The 12,673-nt window shown below is 34.9% G+C and overlaps 1 pseudogene; it reads right to left on the bottom strand.

Moving 5' to 3' along the window:
• LOC102008040 overlaps positions 1-12,673 on the bottom strand; it is a 58,384-nt pseudogene that overhangs the window by 7,716 nt on the left and 37,995 nt on the right.

Genomic DNA, 12,673 nt, shown 5'->3' with positions numbered 1-12,673 from the left:
AAAAAAAAAAAAAAAGAAAAAAATAAAGAAAATCTTTACTCCCATAGGATAGAAAACTCAGAAGAAATGGACAGATTCCTAGATATGTACGAATTGCCAAGGTTGAGTCAAGAAGATATCAAATTCCTGAACAATCAAATATGAACTAATGAGATTGAAAAAGTGATTAAAAACCAGAGGCAAAAAAAATTCCAGGCCCTGATGGACTCACAGCAGAAATTTACAAGAAGTTCAGAGAAGATTTAATACCAAAAGTCCCCAAACTCTTCAATGAAATGGAACAGGAAGCAATTCTCCCTAACTCATTTCTGGAGGCAAGCATCATACTGATAGAAAAACTGGAGAAAGACCCAGCCAAGAAAGACAACTACAGACCAACCTCCCTAATGAATATAGAGGCAAAGATGTTCAATAAGATACTAGCAAATAGAATGCAGCACATTATCAAGAAAATCAGGGGCTGGGGATTTAGCTCAGTGGCAAAGCGCCTGCCTGGCAAGCGCAAGGTCGTGAGTTTGGTTCCTGGTACCGGAGAAAAACCAAAAATAAAAAAGAAAATCATACGTCATGACCGAGTTGGATTCATTCCAAGAATGCAGGGTTGGTTCAATATTTGCAAATCTATAAATGTTATATGCCATATCAATGGAGCTAAAGACAAAAAACACATCATCATCTCAATAGATGCAAAAAAGGTTTTGACAAGGTTCAACATGCATTCATGATAAAAACTCTACAGAAAATAGGAATAGATGTTCTTTATATTATCCTGATCAAAGCTATCTATGACAATCTAAAAGCCAACATCATTGTAAATGGACAAAACCTGAAAGCTTTTACTTTAAAATTGGGAACAAGACAAGAATGTCCAATGTCACCACTCCTGTTCAATAGAGTTCTGGAACCACAAGCCAGAGCAATTAGACAAGAGAGAGAAAAAAATGGAATAAGGATAGGAAACAAAGAAATAAAGCTATCACTATTTGCAGATGAAATGATACTTTACATGGAAGACCCCAAAAACTCCACAAGAAGACTCCTTGAATTAATCAAAACTTGACCAGTGTAGCTGGATACAAAGTCATCACCCAAGAATCGATAGCATTCCTAAACACAAAGAACAAACAGATTGAGAGAAAAATTAAGGAAGCCATACCTTTCAGAATAATGTCCAAGAAATTTAAATATTTAGGAATGAATGTAACAAAAGAAGTAAAAGATGTATTCAATGAAAACTACAGTGCTCTGAGAAAAGAGATCAAAGAAGATTTCAGCAAATGCAAAAATATAACTTGCACATGGATAGGAAGAACAACATTGTGAAAATGGCCATACTCCCAAAACTTCTGTACACATTCAATGCAATTCCCATTAAACTACCATTAGCATACCTCACAGATCTCGAGAAAACATGCCTTCAATTCACCTGGAATCAGAAGAGACCCAGAATAGCAATAGCAATCCTGGGCAACAAGGACAAGTCAGGCGGAATCACAATCCCTGACCTGAAATTATACTACAAAGCTACTGTCATAGAATCAAACTGGTACTGGCTAAAAAACAGACCTGAGGATCAATGGAACATACTGGAAGAAACAGCCACAGCCCAAAACACACTCAGCCACCTAGTCTTTGATAAAGGGGCCAACTAAACTCACTGGAACAACAATAGCCTCTTTAACAAATGGTGCTGAAAAAATTGGCCTGCTACCTGCCAAAGAGTGAAAATACACTCAAGTCTATCACCATGCACCAAACTCAAGTCAAAATGGCTCACAGATCTCAATATTAAAAGAGAAACACTAAATGTATTGGAAGAGAAAGTAGGTAAAATCTTTGAAGACATAGGGGTATGCAAAGAGTTCATGAACAAAAACCAAACTGCATGTGAAACACTTCAAAGAATCAATAACTGGGATCTCATCCTACTGAAGTTTCTGCCCGTCTAAACAAATCGCCAGGAGAGTAAAAAGAAAACCCACAAACTTGGAAAAAATTTTAGCTGACCGTCCCTCGGACAAGGGCTTCTATCTAGAACATATAAAGAATTGAAAAAGATCAGTCCCTCCAAATTCAAAGACCCAATCCAAAAATGGGCAGCTGAGATGAATACACACTTCTCAGATTATGAAATACAAATGGCAAATAAATACATGAGAAAATGTTCAACATCATTAGTCATTCGAGAAATGCAAATTAAAACAACACTGAGATTCCACCTTTCCCCAGTAAGAATGGCTAGGGTTAAGAAATCAACACTACCAAATGCTGGCGAGGCTGTGGAGAAATAGGAACCCTTCTCCACTGCTGGTGGGAATGCAGACTGGTGAAACCACTGTGGAAATCAGTTTGGAGATTCCTCAGAAAACTAGGTCTAGAGGTTGCATTCAGCCCAGCTATTCCCCTGCTGGGTATTTTCCCAGAAGATCTGGAAACATCATATCACAGCGATATATGTGCACCTATGTTCATAGCAGCACAATTTGTAATTGCTAAATTGTGGAAGCAACACAAATGTCCATCCACTGAGGACTGGATAAGAAAATTGTCGTACTTTTATATAATGGAATATTACTCAACTATAAAGAAAGATAAACTCGAGGTTTTTATAGGTAAATGGTCACAACTAGAGGCCACACTCATAGGTGAAATAAATCCGACCCCCATGTGCAAGCACAGCATTGTCTCACTAGTGTAATATCTGAAAGAGTTAATTTAAACTCGAAGGTATGACAGACATTATGAAATGATAGGAAAACACTCAAGGGTATAGGGAAACTGGGATGCAGGAAAAGAGAAGGGAAAGAAGGAGAAATTTTGTATGTATGTATATACAGGATAGTTAACATAGTTGATCTACTGTCTTCTGTTTCTTTGCTGAAAGAAACTGTTAATGAGTCCTTGATTGATCAATATTGCATGTCCCTATTTGTTTTCATTAGAAACCACTTTGAAGACATCAATATATAATACAACAAGCACTGTTAATTTCCTACCACTTTGTAAATCTGTATTGTCTGTGCTGTTCTTTTGCTATTTTGTAAAAGGTTATCTGTCTGTTAATGTTTTCCTCCTTTTATTTTTAAAATAAAAATAAATAAATGAACTACAAAATCCTACCTAATTTTAACTTTAATTAGCTTAGCTTGAGATGTATATACAGCCATATATAAAAATGTACTCCATCATCTAGGTTTTGTGACTGTACATTTCATGCTTTTGTCACTGTGTAGACCTTTGTGTGGTAATCCTTGAAATAATTTTATCATAACCAGCATCATTAATTAATGAGATTATTGAATACCTGTCGGATTGTCAGATTTGTGCTATCTGCTTAGGTTATCTACTGAATCCTTACATGGTCCCTGGCAGTCAAATAATTTATAGATTCAACCAGACAAAATAAAATATTTCCTTACCATAGTGGCAACTCAGTGAAGAAAACATAGGAGATAATACAAATGACTATACCATTATGACTTTTCTAAAATTATCAGTTATTTATTTTTATTATTTTAACTTAAGAATACATCTTCCTGCAAATGTAGATCACAATCATCATATTCCAGTCACCATGGCTGGATTTATAATTTTAGTACTATGAAAATTACTTTCAACTTTGTCAATGGAATGCATAGTGTACCCTCACCTAGTTGTGTCCTTGGGACACCTTTATACAAACACATGATTTTTAAAAATTAAGTGTCTTCTTACATAATATATTCTTGATCAGTTGATATCAGTTTACTGTTTTATGAGATATTATTTAAACATCTTTGATCTTGCAGTTAGAATATTTGAATCAATAAATATCCAACAAAGTCAATTCTTCTTTTCATTAGGTGAAAAAATTTAAATTTGTCCCTCATCGTCCACCATTCAAAAAATCAGTTGGAGTATATTAAAGACAACTTATAATGATAAAATTCTTAGAAATAACACACAGGAAAATTCCTTGACATTTGTCTTACTAACTATTTTTTGGATTTGGCCCTCAGTATGCACAGGCAACACAAGTAATAATAAACGAATGGAACTACACTAACTAAAAAGTTTCTCTACAGCAAAGGAAATACAGTACAATGTGAAAAGACAACCACAAAATGGGAGAAAATATTTGGAAGTCATTTATCAAATAAGAGACTTATTCTCAAAATACGATGATACCACACAATTGGATAGGATAAAAAACCCCAAGTAAACCAATATAAAAATGTACAAAATTCTCAGCAGACATTTCTTTAACAAAGTATAGAAATAGCAAAAAGAAAATAAAAACTAATCACCAGGGAAATGTGAACCAATGTCAGAATGAGATAAAACTTCAATTGTTAGGATGGTTTTGTTCAGAGATTCTAAAGATTAGTGTGCATGAAGATATGGGAATAAGAGAGCCCTTATACATCATCCTTGGAAATGTAAATGGATGCAACAGTTATGGAAAACTACTGTAGAGTTTACTAAAAGAAATAGAGCTAGTAGGCAATCAAGCAACCCCACTTCTGGATAAATATCAAAATGGAAAAATGCCATTGTCTCGAAGAGATTGTCTCCATGCTCAGTGCAGCATTTCCACAACAGCCAAGAGATGCCAACATGTAGAAATAAGGTAAGTGTCTATAATTGTATTAATAGATTATTTAAATGTGATATATATATATATATATATATATATATATATATACACAATGAAATATTATTCAGCTTTAAATATAAAATGAATTCTACCATAAGGTGTAAGAGTCATGAATATGGAGGACATTAGGCTAAGTAAAATAAGACAGGTACAAAAAGACAAAGACTGAATAACACCATTTATCTGTTGTTATGATTTAGTTATAAAATGCCATCAAAATGTTTGTTTCTTTTAGAGTTAGTACCTGGTCAAAAGAAGCAGGTCACTGAGGACATGAACTAGAAAAGTGTATTCTTGTCCTTGGCTCCCTCCCCACCTTCTTTCTCTGCTTCCTGTCTAACATGAAGTGAAGAATTTTTTTCTACAATGCCCTTCTGGCATGATAGTCTTGCCTTGGAGCTGTCCTAAATGCACCAAAATATCAGCCAAATTAAAACTCTTTTTCTTTAAGTTGCAAATATCAGTTATTTTGTCCTCGTGATGGGAAAGTGACTAATGCAGATAATTGGGACTAGGAGTGGGGATTTTGCTGTGTCTGTAATTACCAATGCAATTCAGAAGCATTTGGAAATTGTTTGTGTGAGGAATTTAGAAAAGTTCGCGATATTCAGGCTATAAAACCTCCAGACTGCTGCTGCAGAGCTAGACCGATGACTCTGGTCAGAGCTCGGAAGACCACAATGATAGGACTGCAGACAGTAAAGGCCAGGATCAAGAGATTTCGACTGGCAGCAATGATTCCACTAGCAGTTATACTAAAGGCTATATATATTAGGCACTAGCAAAAAATTTGTCCAAATTATGGCTATGCTCTTAGACTTTGGAGAACATTAAGATAAAAGGTGGTAAATTAATCTGGCAGAGAAAATTTCAAAATAGCCCAATCTTTAGGATCTATCATGGGTACTGCTAGCTGGTTTTAGCCATATGTTTTAAGAGAACTGGTGGTAGAATAAGGGAAAGCAGAGCCCAGAAATATGAAGTTTGTGCACACTTGACAGAAGGTAGCACATGGAAAGTTGCGACCAAAGAGAGTATGTTCGTAAAAAGATTGGCAATAAAAAAAAGCTGAACCCTTTCCATAAGGACAAAAGGAATGCTGCCTAAAGGGCATCTCATGAAATTGTCACATCTCATAATTCACAGGCTCCAGGGTATAAAAAATGCTAATTACCTTTGGAAGATTCCGATTTGAGAAGAGCAACCCAGGATACCCTCTTCATTCAGGGCCATCTATGGAAGTTTTTATATGAATTCAGTCATCCGGTCACTAAGAGACCTATGTATCTGTGGTCCAAGGGGGTCAGGATACTGCTAAACTAAAAGCAGATCTTGGCATCATCTACATGTTGCTGCTTTTTCATACGTGCAGAATGCAAGAGTATGGTTTCAGAGAGGCTTCCACTCTTTTAATAGTTTATCATGGATTCATAAATGTGCCAAACTAGTAGTATTGCTTAAGTGTCATCTGAAGGAAATTTGTGTTTTCAACTTCTACTTGGTGATAGTAATACTTAGGTGGATTCTGTTTCAATTAAAATTCTCAATAACACATTCCCTGTTGAAGGGTATGCTAGGCACTGTGCTGTCTGACTCATATTCCCTCAAAAATAAAGGACATGTTCTCTTTGCTACTCAGAGAAAGGAAAACTGATTCATTCAGTTGGCATGATTGTCATGGATACAAAGTTCTTTTGCCCCATACTTGACAAATTATGAACGCCAATTTAAGCAGGACTGACTGAGATCTTTGGTGAAATAGTCTGGCAATCGCTTTTCCTTCTGCTCAATTCTACTTCTTTCCACAGGTGTTGATCTGGAGAACATTGCCTTACATATTTACTGCAAATATCTCTGTTTGTGAGTTCACATACATTAAGAACTGATTTGGAAATAAAAACAAGCTCTAACACAGGAAGGAAGGAGAAGACATGCAAGATAAGAAGAGAGAGCATATAGAGAGTCAGGAGTTGTATACACTGGACACAACCAGCTAGGATTTAAGGAACTAATAGCTTTTAAGAGGATAATTGCATAGTTCATAAATTTAAGACCCAAATTTTACTATTTAAAGCAGATTCTGAGAGTTTAATTTCATAAAATCCATCACATTAAACATTCTGAATGCACAGTTCGTATACACATGTGTATATATACATATGTATATATATATATGTACATACAATTATGTACAAACACACTCATGTGTGTATATAACACACTCATGTGCATTTGTGTGCATGTAATTAATGTATTGTGAATGTGTGCCAGGTAGGCAGAATAGATCCAAAGACAATCAAAATATATGGAGAATTTTTAAATTAGAAAAATTTATTATGATGCGAGACATATAGCCATGAATCTGCCTCAAAATTTTCCTCATGCCCTCAAACACACATGTACCATCATACCGTTACTTTCTGAAGCAGTTAGGTAGGTCTTCTTTCATGAGTGTGTTTATGAGATGTAATCAAAATTTCAGCAAATGCTGCTGCCAAGTGCCATTCAACTAAAAGGCAAGCTCATAAAAATGTTACAGTGTGTCTTCATCCACCTTCTTCACCGAATCTGGCACTGTAAAACTTCTAACTTTTCTCTAAGGTCAAAATGACCATGTAAAGTAAAGTTTATGAGTAAATTCAGGACACTGAGAAAACTACTACAGCACAACTAAAGACACACACAAAAGGAGGCTTCTACAAGCTTCTCAGAAAGTGGAAAGAACAATGGGATAATTGTATTTGAAACTATGGTAAGTATGTTGTGGGGATTAATAGAAGTGTGTCTTTTACTATAACTATTTTTTAAAAGTTTGACCACCACCATATTTTCTATAACACCTCATATATCACTTTTCCAAGAAGTGTTTTCTTTTGGCATCATATTTTAAGCCTAAGAAAACAGAAGCTCTTTTGACCATACAGTGGAGAAAATAATTAAGTTCCATTCTGCTGAGAGGTCTTGTCAGCAGCACTCAGTAAAAATGCAGGGTGAGGTAAAGGATATAAAATTGCAATGTGTTAACAAATGGAACACTTTCCACTTTCAATAAATTAAAGTGCGCCAAAGTTTTCCAAACTCTTCCTGATTTATTTTTCCTTTTGAATTTTGAGAACAGTCTGGAATGAGGAGAAACAAAAAATAAAAGAAGCAAAGAACTTCTTTTCTTGTCCTTCAGCAAAACTGTCATATATTGTTATGGAGCATCCTATCATGATATATGCTTTTCTGTTTCATTTTTTGTCAACTTAGTGGGCCAGGTAAGATCTGTCAGTAGCTGATTTTTTATAAATGTCTATGCGTTTCTGATAATATATTCTAATCCCTATCAATTATGAACTAAACATTGTTAAGTCTTTGGCTTTTTCATCTAACTAGTAAGATGAAGTCGCACCTTGATATCAGTAATTACTGAGAAGCATTAAAAGTTCAAAAGAACTTTGAGCTGGACCCTTTATATAAGGCACTCCATTAGGAATGATCAATACATAGTTCTTGCCTTTAAGAAGCTAGCAGTTGCTTTGACAACATAAAGCATAAGCACATGGGAATAACTTAAAATAACAGATGATTATGTAGTACAATACTTTATAGAGAAAAGTCAACTTACATAACACGAAGTCTGTGGAAACTTATTGGAAAACCAAATAAAACTTTATAAATGAGATATCACTTTAATGTTTCTTGTTTTGCCCTTAATCTCCCTCATGCAAAAATCCATCTTATTTCTAAATTTATTAAAGTGTGTTGCAGTATAAAGTGATATTCTATCTGTTCCCTAAGCTTTAAGTAAGACTGACCCTCTGGGAAGGTGCAATATGTATCAAATCTTTAGTACAAATTTTGTGTTAGGCATCCTTTGAGAGGGAGGGTTGAAAGAATCTGAGGGAATGAGTGTACAGTAATGCAGTATAGGCTAATTATCATTTGGTTATGTGAGTGCTAAAAGACTACCACAAATTCAATGTATTCTCAGAACATGTACACCCATATTTATTATCTACTTGCTCTCTCTTAGAATGAGATTTACTGGTGAAAGCATTTCTATTTTTCTTTATATTCCCAGTAGATTATAATCATAGCTTTGAGCCCAAACAAAACTTCAGCATTATTTTAAATGGTTTATATGTTATAATTCATTTAATTTTCATAACACTATCAGAAAGATATTTTAATATTCTCATTTTACAGGCAAAAATCAATGAAAATTGAGGGCAAGTAATTTGTTGAAGGTCACACAGCTAATTGGTTGTGGAACCAGCATTTAAACCTATAATGTCTAGTTTCAGACTCCATGTTGTTAATTAGTAAATGATTCTGCCTGTGCTTGATATATTTGATAGTTCAATATTATAGCCTGGAAACTAAAACATTCCTCCTATTATTGAGCAATATACAAACAAGCATTTTTGGAATCAGTTTTTTTCTTCTATAAATGGGCTAATTATATTTTCCACGTTACAGCTTTTTTAAAGTATGAAATGAGGGGCTGGGGATTTAGCTCAGCGGCAAAAGCGCTTGCCTGGCAAGCGCAAGGTTGTGAGTTCGGTTCCTGGTACCGGAGAAAAACCAAAAAAAAAAAAAAAAAAAAAGTATAAAATGAGCATTTGTGTGAAAGTTTTAGCAATAGTTGATATACAGTAAACATTTAATAAATATTGGTGATTATAATAATGAAGAACAGAAACATCATCAAATCCATAAAGACTAACAGAATAGGCAGAAAGTGCAAAGGAGAAATACTTAATAAAATTTTGTTCAGAACACTGAAAACCTCTATATCATACATCAGATATTCCTATATTAAGAGTGGGAATAGTAATAAAGTAATATGTCATTAATATATGAACTTTACATGGATGTTTTATTTTAAAAATTTTCATAAGGAAGGTCTATAACAATAAAATCATATGAAAAATATGTTTATTGTAGCTCTACTATTGAATACTTATCTATTATTTGTAAGGGGCTGGATCTCAGCTTCAGCACTGCACAAAAAGTTGCTTGATGAATAGGTCTCACAATTGTGTTAGATAATGCAAAATCAAACATGTCATTAACAGATAGCTCAAAACAATCTTCCTATACTTGCTGATTTCTCTATTTTAAAATTTAGGAAAGGGGAAAGGAAGAAAGAGAAAAGAAAAAATACATGTATACACAAGGTAGTTATAGTTATTTGCTACTTTCTCTTAGTTCATTGAAAAGAAAGGTTGGTGCTAACATTGTAAGCACAAGATATCATGCCTGTGTCTTGGACTCTGAATCACTGCTGTGAAGACAATATACAATGTATTAATTACTGTAACTGTCCTACTGACCTGTTGGGAAACTCTGTTTCATTGCTAGTTTCATCCTTTTTTTTCCCTTTAAAATAAAAAATAAATAAATAAAACCTTGCTTGCCCCCAAATCATTATGCATCAAGTTATGCTATTTGTATGAAGGTTTCATCTTTTGGTACATTTCAGCAAAGGAATTACATCTCCTTCTTTGAACTGACAAATAGCACTAAAATAAGTCTAATAGAGAATATGGATTTTACTAATAGTGAAATGTTGGAAATGCAATTAAATAGTAAATCATCCTGTTCTAGTGATCAAAGTTCATAAGAATATGATCTCTGTCTGAGAACAAACGAGTCAAAGTTCTCTTTGAGAACAAACCAGGTATTCATAAAATTATACCTAGTTGTTATAATCAGATAGTTTTATTCAAAGTCAGATGTTTTACAGAAGTCATGTGCAATAATTTTTGATTAAGAGACTCAGTTTGTATAAAATCTAGTATATCAATTCAATAGCATTGCTACCAATATTCATAGAACATAACTAATTTATTTATTTTGTTAAAATTTATTTTTAAAGAGAAACAAAAAAACCAAAAATATAAACACAAAGTCAAAAACCAAGCAACAAAAAACAATAAAATTGATACAGTATTTCAAAAGAAGCATAGGAAATTAACAATGGTTGCTGCATTACATATTGTTACCTTCAAAGTAGTAGCTCAGATCACCAGATAAAGGCATGCAAGATCAATAAAACAATTAAGCATTAACAGAACATAACTAATTTAATCTGAGTATATGTTTAATAGTTTGCATGAATTGAAATCTTTCTGAGTCTAAGATTTTGTTCTGTCTAGATGCATCCCTACAGCCAACCTCCTTGGAGGAATGAAATGGCCCTTTGGGCAAGAATATAAACAAGATTCCTTGTTTTCCTAATCAAATGTCATTTATGTCACATGTAGCATATGGGTATGTCTTTAACCAACAACAAAAAACTAACAAGTATATTGGATCATTAGTCATTTAAGAGTTCAAAAAGGGCTATATACAACCTTCAATTTGATTAAAGTTACTAGCGACATCAGATATCTTCTAAAAATGGAAGAAATAATGTTAAGTATTATTTTCCATATTACTAAATGTACATTTATAATGTTATAACTGTAGAAATCAGGGAATATGGACATGACCCATTAAATTAAACCTTAATTCATTTACACAAAAACATTAGTTTATTTGCTACTATTCAAACTGTGCTGGACGGTGTCTCAGTCCATTTTGTGTTGGCCAGTTAATTTATGCACAGCACGATTTTACTTGTCTAACAGATCAGGGGGCTGGAAAGTCCTAGATTGATGAGTTGCAATTCATGGGGGAGGGGCTTGCTGCATTATGCCATGGTAGAAAGAAAGAAGAGTGAGAGTAAGAAAAAACAATTTCAAGCCCTTTTATAACTAGCATATTCCATTCAAGAGAGTAGCAACATGACCTAAACACCTCCTAAGGGTCCTACCTTTGAACACTTGCATTGGGGATTAAATTTTCAACACATCTGTTTTGGGTGATATTTGAATTACAGCAGAGGATTAAAAGTAAAAGAAGTGGCATGGATCAGAATCTCAGTGAATTGACAAGATAGAAGAGATTATACATACTTCATATCATTATGTGGTGGAAAACAGTGTTCACAATAACGAGAATGTAGCAATAATTCTGAGAAAATATTTCTTCTGCCTGGGAAAATCATGTATGCCTCCATGGAGAAGATGGCATTTTAACTGGACATTGATGAATAGGTAAGATTTAAATATGCTATTGATGGAAGATTAGGACATTCTAAATGGAGAGAAGAGCAAATGTGAAGCAGTAGGGAAGCAAAGAAAATTTATAGAAAAATTTAAATAGTTCAGTTTGGTTAATCATAAAAGTTATGAATGGGTACAGTAATAAGACTGAAAATCTAGATTCCAGCCTCTTTGAGGTGTGAGAAAGATATAAGGATCACAAGTATGGACTTTGCAACCTATTAAGTAGTTTCTTAATGGTCAATTCTATCCAATGAAGTGGCAAGGTAGGGGATTTATCTGATAACAAACTGTATTAATGACTGGAAATAGGGAGATATCTATTGAAAACTAAATTATTCGTATGAAAGGAAGGATAGTCAGAACTGGTACAGTGGTAGTGGGGTAGGGGAAAGTAGATATGTAAGAGATATTCTAGAGATGCAACCAACTAAACTTGGCAAGTAATATATTAGGAACCAAATGCAAAACAGAATTAATTATTATGATTGAAGTTTCAAACTGGGAAGACACGGGTACCATTAAAAAAGAGGTAGTACAGAGCGCACGGGGAGCCTCAGGCAGGGAGCACCGGTTTTTTGGGTCTTTGGACCGGCGACTCACTCCCGGCCTCGTCGTTCCCCGGAAGGAGGGCCTCTGGCACATAGGGAGCCTCGGGTGGGGAGCGCCAGTCTTCCGGCTGGCTAGCTTCCTGCCTGGTGGCTCCCAGAGGGTGGGCCCCCAGCACATGGGGAGCCATGCGGTGGCGAGCGCTGTTGCGCGCCGGCCCTTAGGCTGGCCGCCGCCGCTCAATTGAGAGCTATCATGACACAGATAAACAGTGGCACAATTGGCCCACCATGCACCGACTGCAGTTGCCCACCCATGGATGTGTGTGAATCATTGAAACTTTGAACAACCCCTGGGAATACATGCCATAGAATGGGCCACTCTTGCTCCT

The sequence above is a fragment of the Chinchilla lanigera genome, unplaced genomic scaffold (assembly GCF_000276665.1).
Source record: "Chinchilla lanigera isolate Chin_1 unplaced genomic scaffold, ChiLan1.0 scaffold00171, whole genome shotgun sequence".
In the NCBI taxonomy this organism is placed as follows: domain Eukaryota; kingdom Metazoa; phylum Chordata; class Mammalia; order Rodentia; family Chinchillidae; genus Chinchilla; species Chinchilla lanigera.
The sequence above is the reverse complement of the archived record's forward strand: the minus strand, read 5'-3'. Positions and strand labels throughout refer to the sequence as shown.